This window comes from Myotis nattereri (genome assembly GCF_964212035.1).
Source record: "Myotis nattereri genome assembly, chromosome: 4".
In the NCBI taxonomy this organism is placed as follows: Eukaryota; Metazoa; Chordata; class Mammalia; order Chiroptera; family Vespertilionidae; genus Myotis; species Myotis nattereri.
Window position 1 is genome coordinate 27,516,946 of NC_138079.1, and position 15,496 is coordinate 27,532,441.

Below are 15,496 nucleotides of genomic sequence, written 5' to 3' on the forward strand. Positions count from 1 at the left end.
ACTTTGTTTAGTTTTAACATATCTGTTTCAGCCATCTGTGTCAATATCTTGCATTGAGGGGGACAGTGGTGACTTGTGTGGGCTTCTGAGGGGGGAGGGATCCTCAGAGCCAGACGATACCATCTAAGTACTGGGAGAACTCTCAGAGACTATTACTATTCTTCCTTGTGTTCTCAATAATTTTAATAGTTATATCTTTTAATGCATTGAGTGTCTGTCCTAATCATAACATTTTATCTTAAAATGGTAAACACAAATTTGCTCATTAAATATGTAATCAGAATTCCTCCACCCCGTTGGATGCCATATTAAGAAAAACAATAAGAAATTAATAATACAACTAGCAAAATTTTGTATGAGAAATTATTTTTCTTACTATGGTAAAAAGGATATTATATATTAAAATCATGTAGTTTATATAATTTACATAAATCTTTTTTTTTTTAACTGGGAAATTTTCTCATAGTGATACTTGGTCTCCAAGATCTGGTTGTAGATATTCTTTCTCAACCATGCATTATATTTTAAGTACTTACCTTGAAGAAAACAAAAACAGCCAAAGAAATACTTCCTTGGTAAACTCAGGGAAATCAGATGTTTTCATACCCACACAAGTATTTTAACGTACAATACATAATTACAAACACCATCTTTCCCTGTCACAGAAGTTCCCTTTAACCTTTTCTAAATCATGTGTACTCATCCAGCACATTCAGAGCTATTTAGAAACCAAATGAAATAATCACTGATTTATTTGTTTCTCAAACAATGTGTAATTTAAAATCCCAATCACATCAATTTTCCACATCAAACAGTAGGAGAAACTTCATTCCTCATTTAAGTATAATTGTGTATGTGCAATGAACTCTCAAACCATGGCATGAAAAAGGATAGGATATTTTAGTGCTACTGAATAGGGGACAAATTTCTTCACTTCAGCTACTTATTTTTAGCTTGAAGATGCTCTGATTGCTTATTGAAAAATTCTGCAAAACTTCAAGAAACATTAGGGGACAATGCTCAGATGCAGAACTGAAAGGCTCTCAGGCACACATGCACGGTAGTGGGCATGGGACACAATAATTGCCAAACATTTCAACGGTTTATATTTGTTCATTTTCAAAGGCATAAGTTAATGCATGTAAGGTTAAACTACATGAAAAATATGGATTTGTAGGAATCCATTCAGACAATAACATTGATCTTTTTTAAGATTCTGGACATATCATTTAAGATCAAAATTAACAGAAAGAACTCAGTTGGCATGGCTCAGTGGTTAAGGGTCAACCTATGTACCAGGTCAGGGTTCCATTCCTGGTCAGAGCACACACCCAGGTTGCAGGCTCTATTCTCAGTGGCGGGTGTGCAGAGGCAGCCAATCAATGATTCTCTCTCATCATTGATGTTTCTATCTCTCTTTCCCTCTCCTTCCCTCTCTGAAATCAATAAAAATATATTTTAAAAAGTTAATGGAAATAACATTAATGCATGTATATTATTTCATCTACTTTATTTACCAGTTGATTTTTACATCTTAATAATGCTAATGTTTTATTAAAATGTAATGTTTAAGATCTTCATTACCATCAAAAAATCCATACACACATTGAATACCCTGTAAAGGATACAAACAGTGTCCTTTAGTGATGACACATCATTTGGTTAAGAAAGGAGATTACCTTTAGTTTTCATAATAACAGTTTGGCTTGCACACAGACAAAAAAACACTGAACTTATTGTTGTCTCTAACAACATAGTGTTTTTCTTTTGCCCATTTTAACCTGAAATAGCAAAACTAACAATGCCTTTAATCTCACGTTTAATGTATCTTAATTTTGAAAATTCACACTGGGGTAGTAAACATTAGCTTATACAAGTGAATCCCTTCCTATCTGCCCTTCTGATTCTTTTTCAGCTGAATGATGTTCACCTCCTCTTCAGAGAGTTCAGTTGCCTTTGGTTCAACTTCAAGGTCACCAGTCTCTCATCCTGCGTGGCAACAGAGCTCAGCAGAGGCGTCCACTTTTGATTCTGTTACTTGCAGAAAATAAGTGATGAGCAGGTAGGGCATTTTTCAGTAAGCAGCCAGACATCCTGCCCCTCTCCATTCTCCCTCTGGAATCTGAAACTACACAATGTTTACTAACTTAATTTTCTCCCTAAAAGGTATAATGAGTGCAGTTGTCTCCTCTATGGAAAACCATGGCTGCAACAGCATCAGCATCATCATGGTTAGCAGTTAGTATATGTTGGGTGGTTATTAAGTGCCATGTAATATGCTATGTATTTGCATATAGACTCTCCATTATTCCTCATGCTACCCCTATATGAGTCTATTCTTATCTCTATTCTAAAAAGGAGGAAGCTTGAGGTTCAGAGAGGCTGAGTAACTTGTCTAAGTCACACAGCTGGTAGGTGCAGACCAGATTTTGAACCTGACTCTATTCCACTACATTCAGATTATCAGCTCATTGGGAGATAAGGCGAGCAGAGCTGAGGTTTTGATTGTTGAGTTGGACAGGGCTTATTTTCTGAGAAGAAATTGGATCCCAGGAAGTGAAAATGGCCTTGACTCACCCTCAGTAAGCTAGGGGAGGGGACCAGTGGGCTCAAAGCCATCTGGGAGTCCCCTAAGGTGAGCCAATGTCTCTCCAGATTCCCACGGGTTCTGTGCCTGACAAAGGTCTCAGCAACACTTTGCCTGAGAACCTGGCCACGTGATGACATGTTTAACCAGCAGCAATAGGCCTGCAGGCTAAAGGCCCTTCCAGCTAGGGCTCTGTGCTAATGGTTGAGGAAACGGGTCATATCCACTATCCTTCAAGCACACATGTTCATTCTAGAGGGAGGAGATGGCTGAGCCTGGGGAGTTCAGTTGAACCCCTCTCTGTTTGGGGTTCCCAGAATCTTCTCAGAAGTCCATGGGTAGCCACAGTACATTTGAGAGCAGTCAACCCAACAGACTGTACCAGGAGAGCCTTCCCCCAAAAAAACACTAATTTAGGGAAATGCCATATGTAACCTTTTGTGCTGATGAGAGCGAACTCAACTCATTACTGTGGGCAGCTTCAGAAGAGAGTGAGTATCAGCCCAGTGTGCAAACTGCCCTGACTTCCAGGTAACTTCTCTATGACCGTGACATAATGCAAGTGTCCCCAATGGCCCCACAGGTAACTCCTCCACTCAAAAATATTATCATCTGCACACTTTTACCCAAAGTTCAACACACTTTCCAGTCAAAGCTGCCTAAAGAGACTCAGAGCATGTGGCCCTTGCACCTAAGCTGGCTACATGTTAGCTCAGGAATGGAGCATGCCCAGAGGCTTGTCTCCTTTCTCAAATGCATTGAGCCTCTCCGAGTTGCTCCTGGCAGATCCCCAAAAAGAGATGTGGTTTTGGTTCTGAGAAAAGGAAGCAGTTTTTACCATGAGAAAGATTTGTTTGCTTTGTGTTTGTTTCCGTTTGCAGTGATGTAATGAAGCATTTCAGTAGCCCCACAGCATAGACAAATCATGGGAGGGGTGCAGAACTCCACACTGTGGGGAGAAATCAGTGAGCCCACAAGTATCTTCTTGTGAGTCACTGCCCTAGTTGCCCTGCAGGCTCAGTGCCGCTGAACTCATGATGGCCTTCTGGTTCCCACATTCCAGAAACTTACTTTTGGGAACAATGACACCCTCAAGAGGCACCACCAACCTCTGCTGCCTGGTTGTGGGTTCATTCATCATCTTCCTTTCCCTGGGTTTGGACTAAAAACATAGTCATGTGCCCTTCCCTCCCTCAGGGTCAACTGGTCAATGTGGCCTGCCCATTCTGACCTCCAAACCCCTCCTGTCACTTCTTACTTTTTTAATCCTACAGGCACTGCCTGAAGACCTGAGACGACAGCCAGACTACAAATGCTCCTACCGCACATTTGTTTGCTTTACCCACTATCTGACTCCACCTGCAAATTGCACTTCACCAACCCCTTTATCTTCCCTGAAAATGACTCTTCTTGTGCACATCCCTGACATTCCTAGCACCCCTGGTTTTCCTCCTCGGGAGAGTCCTCATCCTGCAGGACTCCCCTGTTCTGGGGCAGACATTCCTGAATTTACCAAGCAAACTCTCTTTTCTTCCTCAGCGTCACACAAAGCCCATCCAGCCCAAATCATTCTGCTAATGAGTACTTCGCAAAGAATTTAGCACAAAGTAACGGATTAATCAATAAGAACTTGTCCTTATTTTCATTGTTGATGTTGTTGCAATCATTGCTTTTTTACTATTTCACCAGAGGCCCACTGTAGCTCAGTCTGTGTCATAGAGACCAGTTGTTCCACTGTTTGGTCAATTGCATATTACTCTTTTATTATATAGGAAAGCTCCTTCCTTTGCTGGTTTTGGTAGATTTTTTTTTAACTGAAGAAAAATCACTCATCTCTATTACCATAATTTCATAAGAAAAGGAGTCTAGTCCCACATTCACTATCTGGTTAAGAAAGAATGAACACCACACAAGTAAATTTAATAAAGATTTATTTGTGACCTAATCATTGTGGAGATGTGTTAACTTCACCTTTATATATTTCATGCTATTTAGGGAGAAAGAGCAAAATCAAGCATTATTAACTCTAGTTGAGAATAGACAGTCGAATAGATAAAATTTCATTGCTTATGATTCAATTTTATTTTTATGCTAAAGTCAGCTAGATGGGGAAGAGGCTATATCTATAGCCTGAGGAATAATGTCCCTCCAATCAAATCAGCCTGGAAAGAACTAATGGCGATCAGGATTTTTAAAAGTAACATTAAAAACCCAAGTGGCCAAAGTTGAACTTATCATCACTGGAAAAACTTGTAAAAGAAAACAAGGTTACTAATTGTCAATATTCTCATTCCTTTCTATACTCTATACATCAGCACACAAACTCATTAAGGAATGTTATGACTAGATCAAAATTGCATGTTCCTTAAAACTGTATACTCAAGAGAATACAGATCAGAAAAAGAGCAGGCAACCCCCAGCCCTGCTTCTCCTTTATTTGACCTCTGAGTCAGTAACCCAAGGGGGCCCAGAGCTTGAGCTGAGAATTATCTAGGTTGTCGGTAAATTAGATCACTGAACTGCTGTCAGTGGCAGGACTTCTCGTCAGATTCCGTTTCTGGTTGCTCCTGACGGAGTCATCATGGTTGTTTTGGAGTCTAAATAAATACAATTAGAAGTGGTGATTTTATTTTAAAAGAAGAAATATCCAAAGTAGCAAAGGCAGAAAACAGTCTCCTGAGCTGGGGAAGGGACAGTGGGGGATGTGCCGTGCTGGCTGAGTTGACTGTGATTTATAATCAATATTAACCACATCACACACAGGAGGTGCCGTTTGTAGAAAAAAAAAAAGAGTTAGAGCTGTACTTCTTTTATCCCAGGAAGGTCATAATAAGATGGGTGAGATGACGAGAAAAATTGATGGAAGGTAGGGGGTTTGACAATGGAGAAAAATACCTCTGTTCTGATGAGGAATTCTCTCCAGCAATCTTGCAAAAGGACTGACCTCTGCTGTAAATTTGCTTGAGAACTAGAATGGAAAGTTTAAATGAGATTTTTAGTGATTTCTGGTCTCACTGAGAGCAGGAAAATGACAATTATTCAATTTAAGAGGCTTTCTGCCTGAAAAAGGTAGACGGAGCCCCTGGTTTGATGGCCTGACGGACTAATGCAGCCGTCTGTCGCCTCCTTGTCCCAGAAAACACCAGTTCTAAACACTGCTAATCATGTCAACACACGTGTTCCCTGTGTGTAGTAATGAAGGGCTCCCAGAATCGATCCTGATTGCAGGGAGGGAGGAAGGGAGGAAATGGAGTTAACCCTCCCGGGGGAGTGTTCAGGAAGACGGATGGAAGTCATTTCACCAAGTAAAATCCCCACAGAAACTCTAAACCTGTCTCAGTGTTGCCTGAGTTTGCATGTCCTTGTTACTGGAGGCCCACAGATTTGTTGTGAATGCATTTTGAAGCTCCGTAATGTACCTCGGACACAGAACACTCAGCCATCCATACAGGACAGACATTCTAACAACAGCACAGAGAAGCAGCACACAGGCCATGCAACAGAGGTCTCCTGTGGATGCACGGCACCCAGGGTAGACACAGGACTGCACAGTGAACAGGTGAGATTCTAACACACTTTGAGATGCTTCACCAAACATGTGTGCGTGTAATGTGGTCTCTAACACCACAGTCACCTGGGAAGGATAGGATTATAGTTTTCTAGTCTCGGATATCCCATGCATGTAGAGAATTCTATTTTCTTGAAATCAGCCATAGAGAAATTAGTATTCCTTTCTTTGGCCATGACTTTCATGAATGTGAAGTTTATAAAGCTCTGTATGTATAGAAACAGATGTAGGTCCAGGGGCAGTGCAGGACCAGGTGCAGGTGCAGTTGTAGGTAGAGGTACAGGTGTAGGCATAGGTAAAGGTATACTTCATATAGATATAGATAGATACAGATACTGATGTGAATATAAATCAGTACTGATATGCTATTGATATAGATATTGACATTATTATATTTATATAGATATGAGAATACAGATAAATATAGGTATTGATTTAGATATTATATTGTTATAGACTTTTATATAGGTAGGTATAGATATATAGAAATATTGATATGATGTACAGGTATGATATACATATATGATATAGAGATTGATATAGGTAGAAATATAAATATATATATTGTTTTGATATATGTATTGATACTAATATAAGTGGATATAAATAATAGATATAAATAAATGCAGATATATATATTGGTTTATCTATAGATACTGATACAGATACATATGTAGATATAGTTAACCATTCAAATCAACAAAATTTTCATTAAACTTTCACGATATTCAATGTACAAAACTAAAACCATGAGCAGATGAAGAAAAATGCAATTCAATTCTTACTCAGATGTTGCTTACAATCTAATAAAGGCAACTTAGGGTGAAAAGAACTGGTTTATTCATAAAGTAATCATATGATTACTGGAATTATTTTGCACCTTGATAACAAAATCTGTATCTGAGAAAAGTCCATCACTACAAAAGTCTAGACAAGTCATTGCTACCTGTCCTACCAAAGGGCCCTTCAGTCTGAACATTTCTCTGGCTCCCATTAAGACATTAGCACTACCTTTCATGACAGACACTGGGCCTCAAAACCCACCTAGGTTGGCAGGTGGGGATATCTGACCTCCAACCCTTGACATAGAAACAAAAGGAGCAGATTGGAACTGGCTAACACTGTTGGCCAGAAGCCACTTGACCTCTTTCCTGGGCTTGGCCATCACTCCCCTTGGGCCAGACACTCTTTCTAGCTCTCATCCATCCCCAACTCCCTTTTTGGGACATTTAAATATCAGGACAAACATCAATTCTATTTTCCCAAAAGTAAAATTATATTTGCAATGTTTGATAATGCTGCTCCATTTAAGAAAATAGATGAGTGCAATGGGTGAGGCCATAGATGATCATGACCCAAAGTCCATGGCCATCAGAGTTAAAGATTATAATCACAGGCAAAATACTCTCACTGACAATCACTGAGCAAACCCACTCACACCACACGAGTGTCAGAATATATCTTTTCATTGTTTTTTATAGAAGTGCACAAAAAAGCATGACACACCCAAATACCCCTTGGTTAGAAATGTTTGGGTCATGCTAATGTGTTTCTTTAATCCAACAATGAGAACTCTTATGACAAAAAAAAAATTGTCTATCTTGAAGGAAAAGTTCTATGAGTTAGGAAGTGAGTCCTGAGGTAAAGAAAAGCTTCTGGAATGTTAAATATATACTTTATTGGTAACAGTTGGTAACTTCACATGTATTTGTAGTGTGTGCATGCGCACACACACACATACACAGTAGGGATAACATATAGGCACTCTCCTCAGATGCTTCATGGTTTGTTTTGAAATATTATTTTTTCATTAAACCACACAACAACTCTGTGGAGTAAAAATTGTTAGTAAATGATAGAGATGGGAACTTGAAGCTCAAAAACACCCAATAACATGCCAGGGTCACAGAGCTTGTGAGGGTCAGAATCACCATTTTAAATCCAATTGTAACAGATTTTAACCCCAGGTTCTTAGCCTCAACTATGTTGGCTGTTTCGTTCAATAAGAGGAGTTAGTCTCTTCTCTCCCCTCTCTGAGGTCCATGCATTACCCCAGTCAGCTAATTGGGTCTTCAAAAAAGGCTCCACTAGCTGAACATCACAGCTCACACAGAGCCACCTCCTCTTCTTACCACCTTCTGAGTAGTTTCCCTCTCCTGGATTCAAGAAAAAGGGTGAAAGTCTCAGGAATGGTGGCTAGACCAAGGTGCTGTTTAAAAAGTCATGCTAATTAGAAAAAAAAAAAAGCTTTGCCAATAAGTGGCGCATGGTGTAGTCCTCAAAAGATGGCAAATAAAAGTCAGACCTAAGCATTTCTTATGCTTTAGTGCAACACCCTCCAAAAATTGTATGCATTGTAGAAACCCAGAGCATTACCTTTGAACATTCACTTAAAGCTATCTCTGGAGCTCTTCATCAAAAGCAATGGAGATGGGAGTTTAATGAGGACTTTTAAGTCCCATCTGTTCTGTGAAGCTGCAGCCATCTCAGCCTGCAGTCGGCGTGGAGTGTGGCAAACGTTACTCTACAACACCTTTTATGCAACATCGATGCACTCGCAATCCAGTAATGAAGTGCCATTGAGCATCTGTCTGTATCCCCATGCAGTGTGAGGACCGCAATTCCAAAGAAGGGTCTCCAACATCTGGTTGAAATGAACTGTGTAATTTGAGCATTTTTTTATATCTTTATTTTACCAAAAGAGACATGCATTTCATGTAATGATAGCTTATTTTTTAACCCCAGACTTACCTGAAATGGTAACCACGTTGCAAATGTGTCTTTAAGGCTCATGTATATTTTAGGAACTAGCCACAGGAAGCCCCCAGCCAAGCAAGCTTCAGAGCATCTTTGTCTCCACTGAACACCAACAGCAAAGGATCTCAATTTCCTGGTGGCCATTTGAAGGAGAAGTGTCACAACAACATCAATGTTTTATTGTTTTATTATGTTTTTTTAATCACAGAAATATAAACTCATGTCAATGCTTTCTGTACATGGTCTCATCACATCTAAAAGATGGGTGTCTATGCACAAGAGAGTCTTGACTCTGGAGGAAAACTACAGCTGAGCTCAGATGGGGTTCAAGAATTGAGGACTGTCCCTTTCTGAAGCAGGTAAAATGCTACCTGCCTTGACTGATCTGTCCAACCGCTGTCATGGTGGCCAGGTTCTCTTGCATCAGAAAACATGACAGGCATTTGAAGGAGGTCAATACTGTCCCCACTGTCATGGGGTCAACCTACCGGTCATTGTGGGTTGTACACCAGGGCTCCTGTTTCACAGAAGTGCAGCGAGGGTGGTACACTTGGCTTGTCTTTCCCTCGAGGCTCCGGGGAAAATCCTGCAGAGCACAGTGGGAAGTGGTCTGTGATTCCTTCCTGTCACAGTTCTAGAGGAAAAGTAGCAGCCCTGACTTTCCAGAAAGGCTTCCCCCTTCACCAAACGGGATGCCCAGCAAGCCATGAGCTAGCATTGCAGTCACTCTGAGGATCACAGACCACCTCCAACGGACTCCGTGAACATCGGTGAGCTCTCCTGCCCTTCCCACTTTGGGAATCACCATACTTAATGAAATGTCCACTGTGTGGTCATTGTTTCCACCTGGGATCCCACCAGCAAGGGCCCTTCAGCAGATCCCAGTTTTTCATATAATCAGTTCTGATTACACAGTAGCAATTCCTAGTCCTTCCATGGCCAGGCCTGGACCACGCCAGGCTATTACCATGGAGGTCATGGCATCCTCAGTCGTATGTGGTGTGGCATATCAGGGGAGTGGGCAGTGCAAAAGCAAACAGGCATACATTTTTGGAATGCCCCAAAGTTTGAGAATTCTGAGATTTAATATTCACCAAAGCTTCCTTGACACTTATATGGGAGACAATTTCTCCAAAGGAAGTAAAAATGCATTTTTGCTTTAAATATATTTTAATCATATATTTGTTATAAATGTTATTTGTATTATTTTTTATTGTTTAAAGTATTACAAATAGTAGTACATATGTCTCCTTTTTAGACACTGGGAGGGGGGTGAGGGCGTGTGCCTGGAGTAGGGAAGGCTGGGGGAAGGTCAATTGTGATAAATGTCTTTATAGGCATTTGAACTAAGAAAAATTGTGGTGATGATCCACAGCATTGGCAGCAGATAGAAGGGTATGGCTGAATGCTCTTTGCTGGGTGCCTTATACATGTGTATAAGAGATTCTCTATCATTTTGTCTACAATGTTATAAACTCAGTAACATTACATTTCACCGGTGATAAAGGTTAAACTCAACCCCCAGCCAACCAATAACAGAGCAAAGATTTAAACTCAGACCTATCCCATTGCAATGCTATATTCCTGTTTTTATACATAAATAAAAATTCTTTCTTTTAGCTAAGGATTGGTTGGTCTGTATTAGACCCATCCTACATGGGCACCAATGTATAGACACCATATGTTGGTTTCCATTATCCTTTTCTTAAGGTGTTTATAGTGACTTTAAAAGACCCAATGGCAGGGAAACCACTCCCCAAAGCCACACCTGATATGTGAGTAAATTTCCTCCAACTGGAGGAAAATTTCTCAACTACAAAACCTTACCACTAAATCTTCAGAGGTGATAGAAGAGCAGCCAGTTATACATGTTGCAAGGTGGTCACTGCTACTCTGCTGGGCTGGTGCCACCCTCATTGCTCGACTGAAGAATAGGTTAGTCCTGAGCTAAAGGACTGGAGAAACCAATGACACTGGTGGACTCAAGGTCACCTGATGGTGAGTATGATGCATGAAGATGTTCCCACAGCAGCAACTGAGCTTACAGTCAACTCCAGTTCCAACCACCTTCCCTCCTTTGAAGAGCATAAGAAAATGTTCCTTGTCCACCACAGTGACGCAGGAGAGGATAAACTTTTGCCTTTTACTTACACTTTTTGTCTCAGATGAGAGCAAGTTGATGTAAACTGAAGATGTCACATTTTCCCTAGGAAAGACAGCTTTGCTATCAGCAACCCACCCCACACATTCTTCATTGGAAAGTCCCCTTATCAAGATTGCATGCAATAGACAGAGCTATTTTGAAAGTCAATGTCTCGCTCTTTTGAAAGCTTCCCTCGCTGCATGTTTTTAGACACAAGCTTCAAACTGTCAGAGTTTTGTTGCTGTTGATAAAGCCAGCCCGGGATTGATGCCCAGAGGGTGGTCTGCCTGGAAATTAGGAGACAAAACTTGAATTAAATTAATTCTCTTGGCAGCTTGGGGAATAAAGGCAAGGACAACACAGTCTCCGAGCTGTGTGAATGTATAATCCATAATTGTTATTGGTCAATAGACGCCTTGCTTTCCAAGCTTTAATGACATTTCTTACACCCTTAGTATTTGCCAAAATAATATTTCTGGCGACATTTGAATCCAGTGGCCTCCAAAAGACATTGTCAGCAGCATATTTAATGCTTCTAAATACTGGCTGGCCATTATGTGAACATTGATGTCAGGAGGGAAACAATTGGCTTTTCTTTAACATGTTATATATCTACACCATAAACTTTAGTTTGCTTTTGACCTATGTTAAAAAACAACTACAGTATAAACTTTCCTCTTCCAATTTACCTATTTCAGGCACTATATAAAAATTTCAAAAGTTCTCAATAAATATCGTGGTCACACAAATGACCTCAGGCTTGCTAAACAGTTTAACTGTAAAATTAAATGGGTACAGTTTCTTTTGGGGGTAATGAAATTGCTTTGGAATTAGATAGTTATGATAGTTGCACAGTTTTATGAATATACTAACATTAATTGGATTACAATGGTGAGTTTTATGGTATGTGAAGTATATTTCTATAAAAATGAAATTAACTCAGGAGACCAGCATGTTCATCAACTAAATCTACTTCTATTTTATGGGGTATTTAAGCCAGACTTCTACCCAAATAGTTTGTTTCTTAAATGTTCCTCCTTAAATGTTTCTTAAATGTGAGTAAAAAAGATTTAACATTTCTGTCCATTTCAGCAATGAGCCTGGGTTTTACAAGTTGTGTGACATCACGTATTAAAAGGGTCATAAGACAAATTTCTTGGATTGGCACATTTTTGTTAGAATCAATAAAAATACAAAGTGTGAATGGCAGCCAGTATCATTTCACAACATTTTTATTTCACTTCTGTATGTACTTGTATTGGTACTGGTCCACAACATAAAATGGGTTATTTGCTGGGGTTCCCAGTTTAAAATTCAGAAAGCCTACACAACAAGTCTCCCCTGGAGCAATCTGTATCCCAGAATGGTGCATCGCTGTTGTCATTTCCAGCCATTTCAAGACACAGAAGGGTCCTTTATTAAGATGATGATGTCTTAAGACATCATGTTTAGAGACTTTCACTACATGTAAGAGATTTTTAAACATAAAAGAAACCAAACCTTTTCATCTGCTAACTAATCCAGGGAACCCACTTCCTCTCTCTGTTTGTAGAGCAGCCTAACATAGTTAGTGCTCCTCACAGAGCATGGGTGAGCCTCTTAGAGCAGGTCCAAGCATGGATGCCCTGAAAATACTCACCAGTCCATGCGGAGGTGGATCTCCACTAAAGAACCCGCGTTCTCATTAAAATTGTTATCTTTTCCAAAAACATTTAGCTGCCATAAACACTGGCACAAGGCCCCTTTGAGAAGGAAAGTTCTAGGCAGAGATGCAGAAGTGAGGCTTGGCACCTGTGCCAGTGTCTGTCAGCTCAGGGTGCCATACCAAGTCACCACAGACTTGGGGGCCTCAAAGTTCAGGAGGATGGGAAGCCTAAGAACAGGTGTCTGCTGAGTCGGTTCCTGGAGAAGGTCCTCTTTCTGGCAGAGATGGACACCTTCTTGCTGTGTGCTTACATAGCAGAGAATGAGGGCTCTGCCTCTCTTCCTCTTCCCATAAGGGCTCTGATTCCATCATGGGTTCCACCCTCATGACCTCACCTAAACTTGATTTCCCCCAAACGCCCCACCTCCAAATAATCATCATATTGGGGGTTACAGCTTCATCATGCAAATTTTGAAGGCAAATATTCAATCCACAGCACCTGTGACAACATTTGACATAGAGAATACAAAAGGCCTTTCCACCAGCCTCTGTGGGGACCATGAGGTGAGTTGGATGCATGAAGACTATGGCTTTTGGGGCACCCAGAGACCCTACCACAGTGCAGGCATCCATGAAGTCAGGATGAGCCTGCAGTGTTGGTTCAGAGAGGGGGTTCTCAATCAAGTTCATAGGCAGAGGACATCCCCTAGGAGGCCCATGGAAGGAACCCTGGAGGAGAAGAGACTTGGATGGAGCTGAGTACCCATATTGGCAGGCAAGGATCAGAGGGACAGACTGTAGACTCTGCCTTGTTCCTGAACAGTGACACCCTCTGGACTCCAAGCTGGTAAGTATTGGGGAAAGGTGGGCTTTTCCTGTGGGGAGCGCATGGGGAATATGCAGAAAGGCAGGGTTCTGCTTTCATAGACATGCCTCAGCCAGTGAGTGATGGCCTGAGGGAGGCTCTGATCTCGGCTCCATGAGAGGCACTGGAAGGAAGTGGAGTGGGGAGTCAGACTGCCATGAGGCATTTACCCTCAGAAGGGAGCTTAGGAAAAAGAGCAAAATCAACCCCAAATCTAAAAGCAAAAGGGATGTCCACAGATTCGGTGGCCCCCAAGATTAGACCTCCTAAACACCATGGAACAACCAGAGACTATCAGATGGGTTTGTCACCATGTTGGGATGAATTTAAACATAATAAGCATAGAAGTACAGAAGTTAGAAAAACTAATACCCTTCACTCATTCATCAAAATAGTATGGAAACATGCCCAGCGAGGTTCAGACTTTTCCTCAAAGCTTCCTTTTCTTAAAGTTGTTTCTTAAACATGTCTAGTTTCAAGTGATGTTAAGGAAACACTAGAATCAGTTCTCTCTGATTTTTATGTGAAACCATCAGAAATGTGATTTATAAATGCAGGACACCCAATGGGTAGAGTAGGTACATTCTAATAATTGATAACAAAAGCAGCTCCCCCAGATCTTGGACTAAACTGATCATATATTTGACTGGTTTTGAACTACTTCAAAGAAGAACAAAGTGTACTGTCTTGGTGTGACTAAAAGAGGGTTTCAGGAAGATTAAGGAGATCTGGATTCCAGGATTAGCTTCCAGCATAGGTTTGGCACTTCCCTGGTGGGGTCTCAGCTCCCTGCCTGGCTTCAGGACTATCTTCTCCCCCAGCATTCAGGGAGTCTGACCTGGGAGATGTTCTGGAAGAAGGACTCCCAGATTGCTGCAAAGGGGAGTGCTAGAAGCCCCAGGAAATCCCACCGAAAAGCTGACTCACCTTCCTCCTGCCCTCTGTCTTGATCATAAGGGGTCCATGACACCTCCAAGGAACTCACGTGCTTGGGAGCATCCCTCAAGCAAAGGCTGAGCCACAGACTCCTATGGGCTCCTTCTGATTCCCAGAAAATATCTTCCACATTTTCTGATGCAACATGTAAATGATGTTTTTATCAAAGGAACTATATTTTTCTAAGAGGTCACCGAAAATAAAATGTATTATGCTGAGAATATCATTCTGGAGAATAGTTTGCATAAAAAGAAAAAAAATAAATGCAAGAATCTGTTTCTGTTATAGGAGACTTGACCATCAAGAATGAGAATATGTCTTAATATTACATACTTTTCTTTCTTTGCTAGATATTAAATTTGTGTTGATAAGAATGAGTCTAAGCAAAATTAAGCAAGGATCATTTCAATCCTATTGATTTTATTGTTTCTGTTTTCTGCCTAATCCAGAAGCAAAATAGCATTTTAAAATATCAGTAGCCTTAGAAAGTATCATTTTACAGGGAAACATTTCTCTAGGACAAGTAAATAGCTAGTTTATATGAATGAAGAAACTGACTAAGGCAAGGGTTGTTGAGTCTGCATCAAAAACACGAAATAATGAGTGTAAACACTTGAGCTACCCTGAAATATGAGATGATTTTCTGTGTAGTGAGAGGCAATACTAATATGGACTCAAAGGTCAGATGCAACTTTTCAAGGATTATTGCATTTCATTTTGTTTTTCTGCCACAATCCTGAGTGTTCTAGTCTCTCCATATTGCAAATTAATTGATTCACTAATACTTTAAAAAAGTAAAATTTTCTACTATGGAAATAATACTGTTTCCTATCATTATAAAGGACATTTTAAAAACATCTGGCAGATTTTGTATTGAAATTTCCATTCTTCTAACTCCTTCTCAAATTCAACTGCATCTAAGAATTATTTTCTGACCAAAGAATCTGAAAGTCATCTCCCCATGTTCTCAAACATGTAGTAACTAATATCAGTGA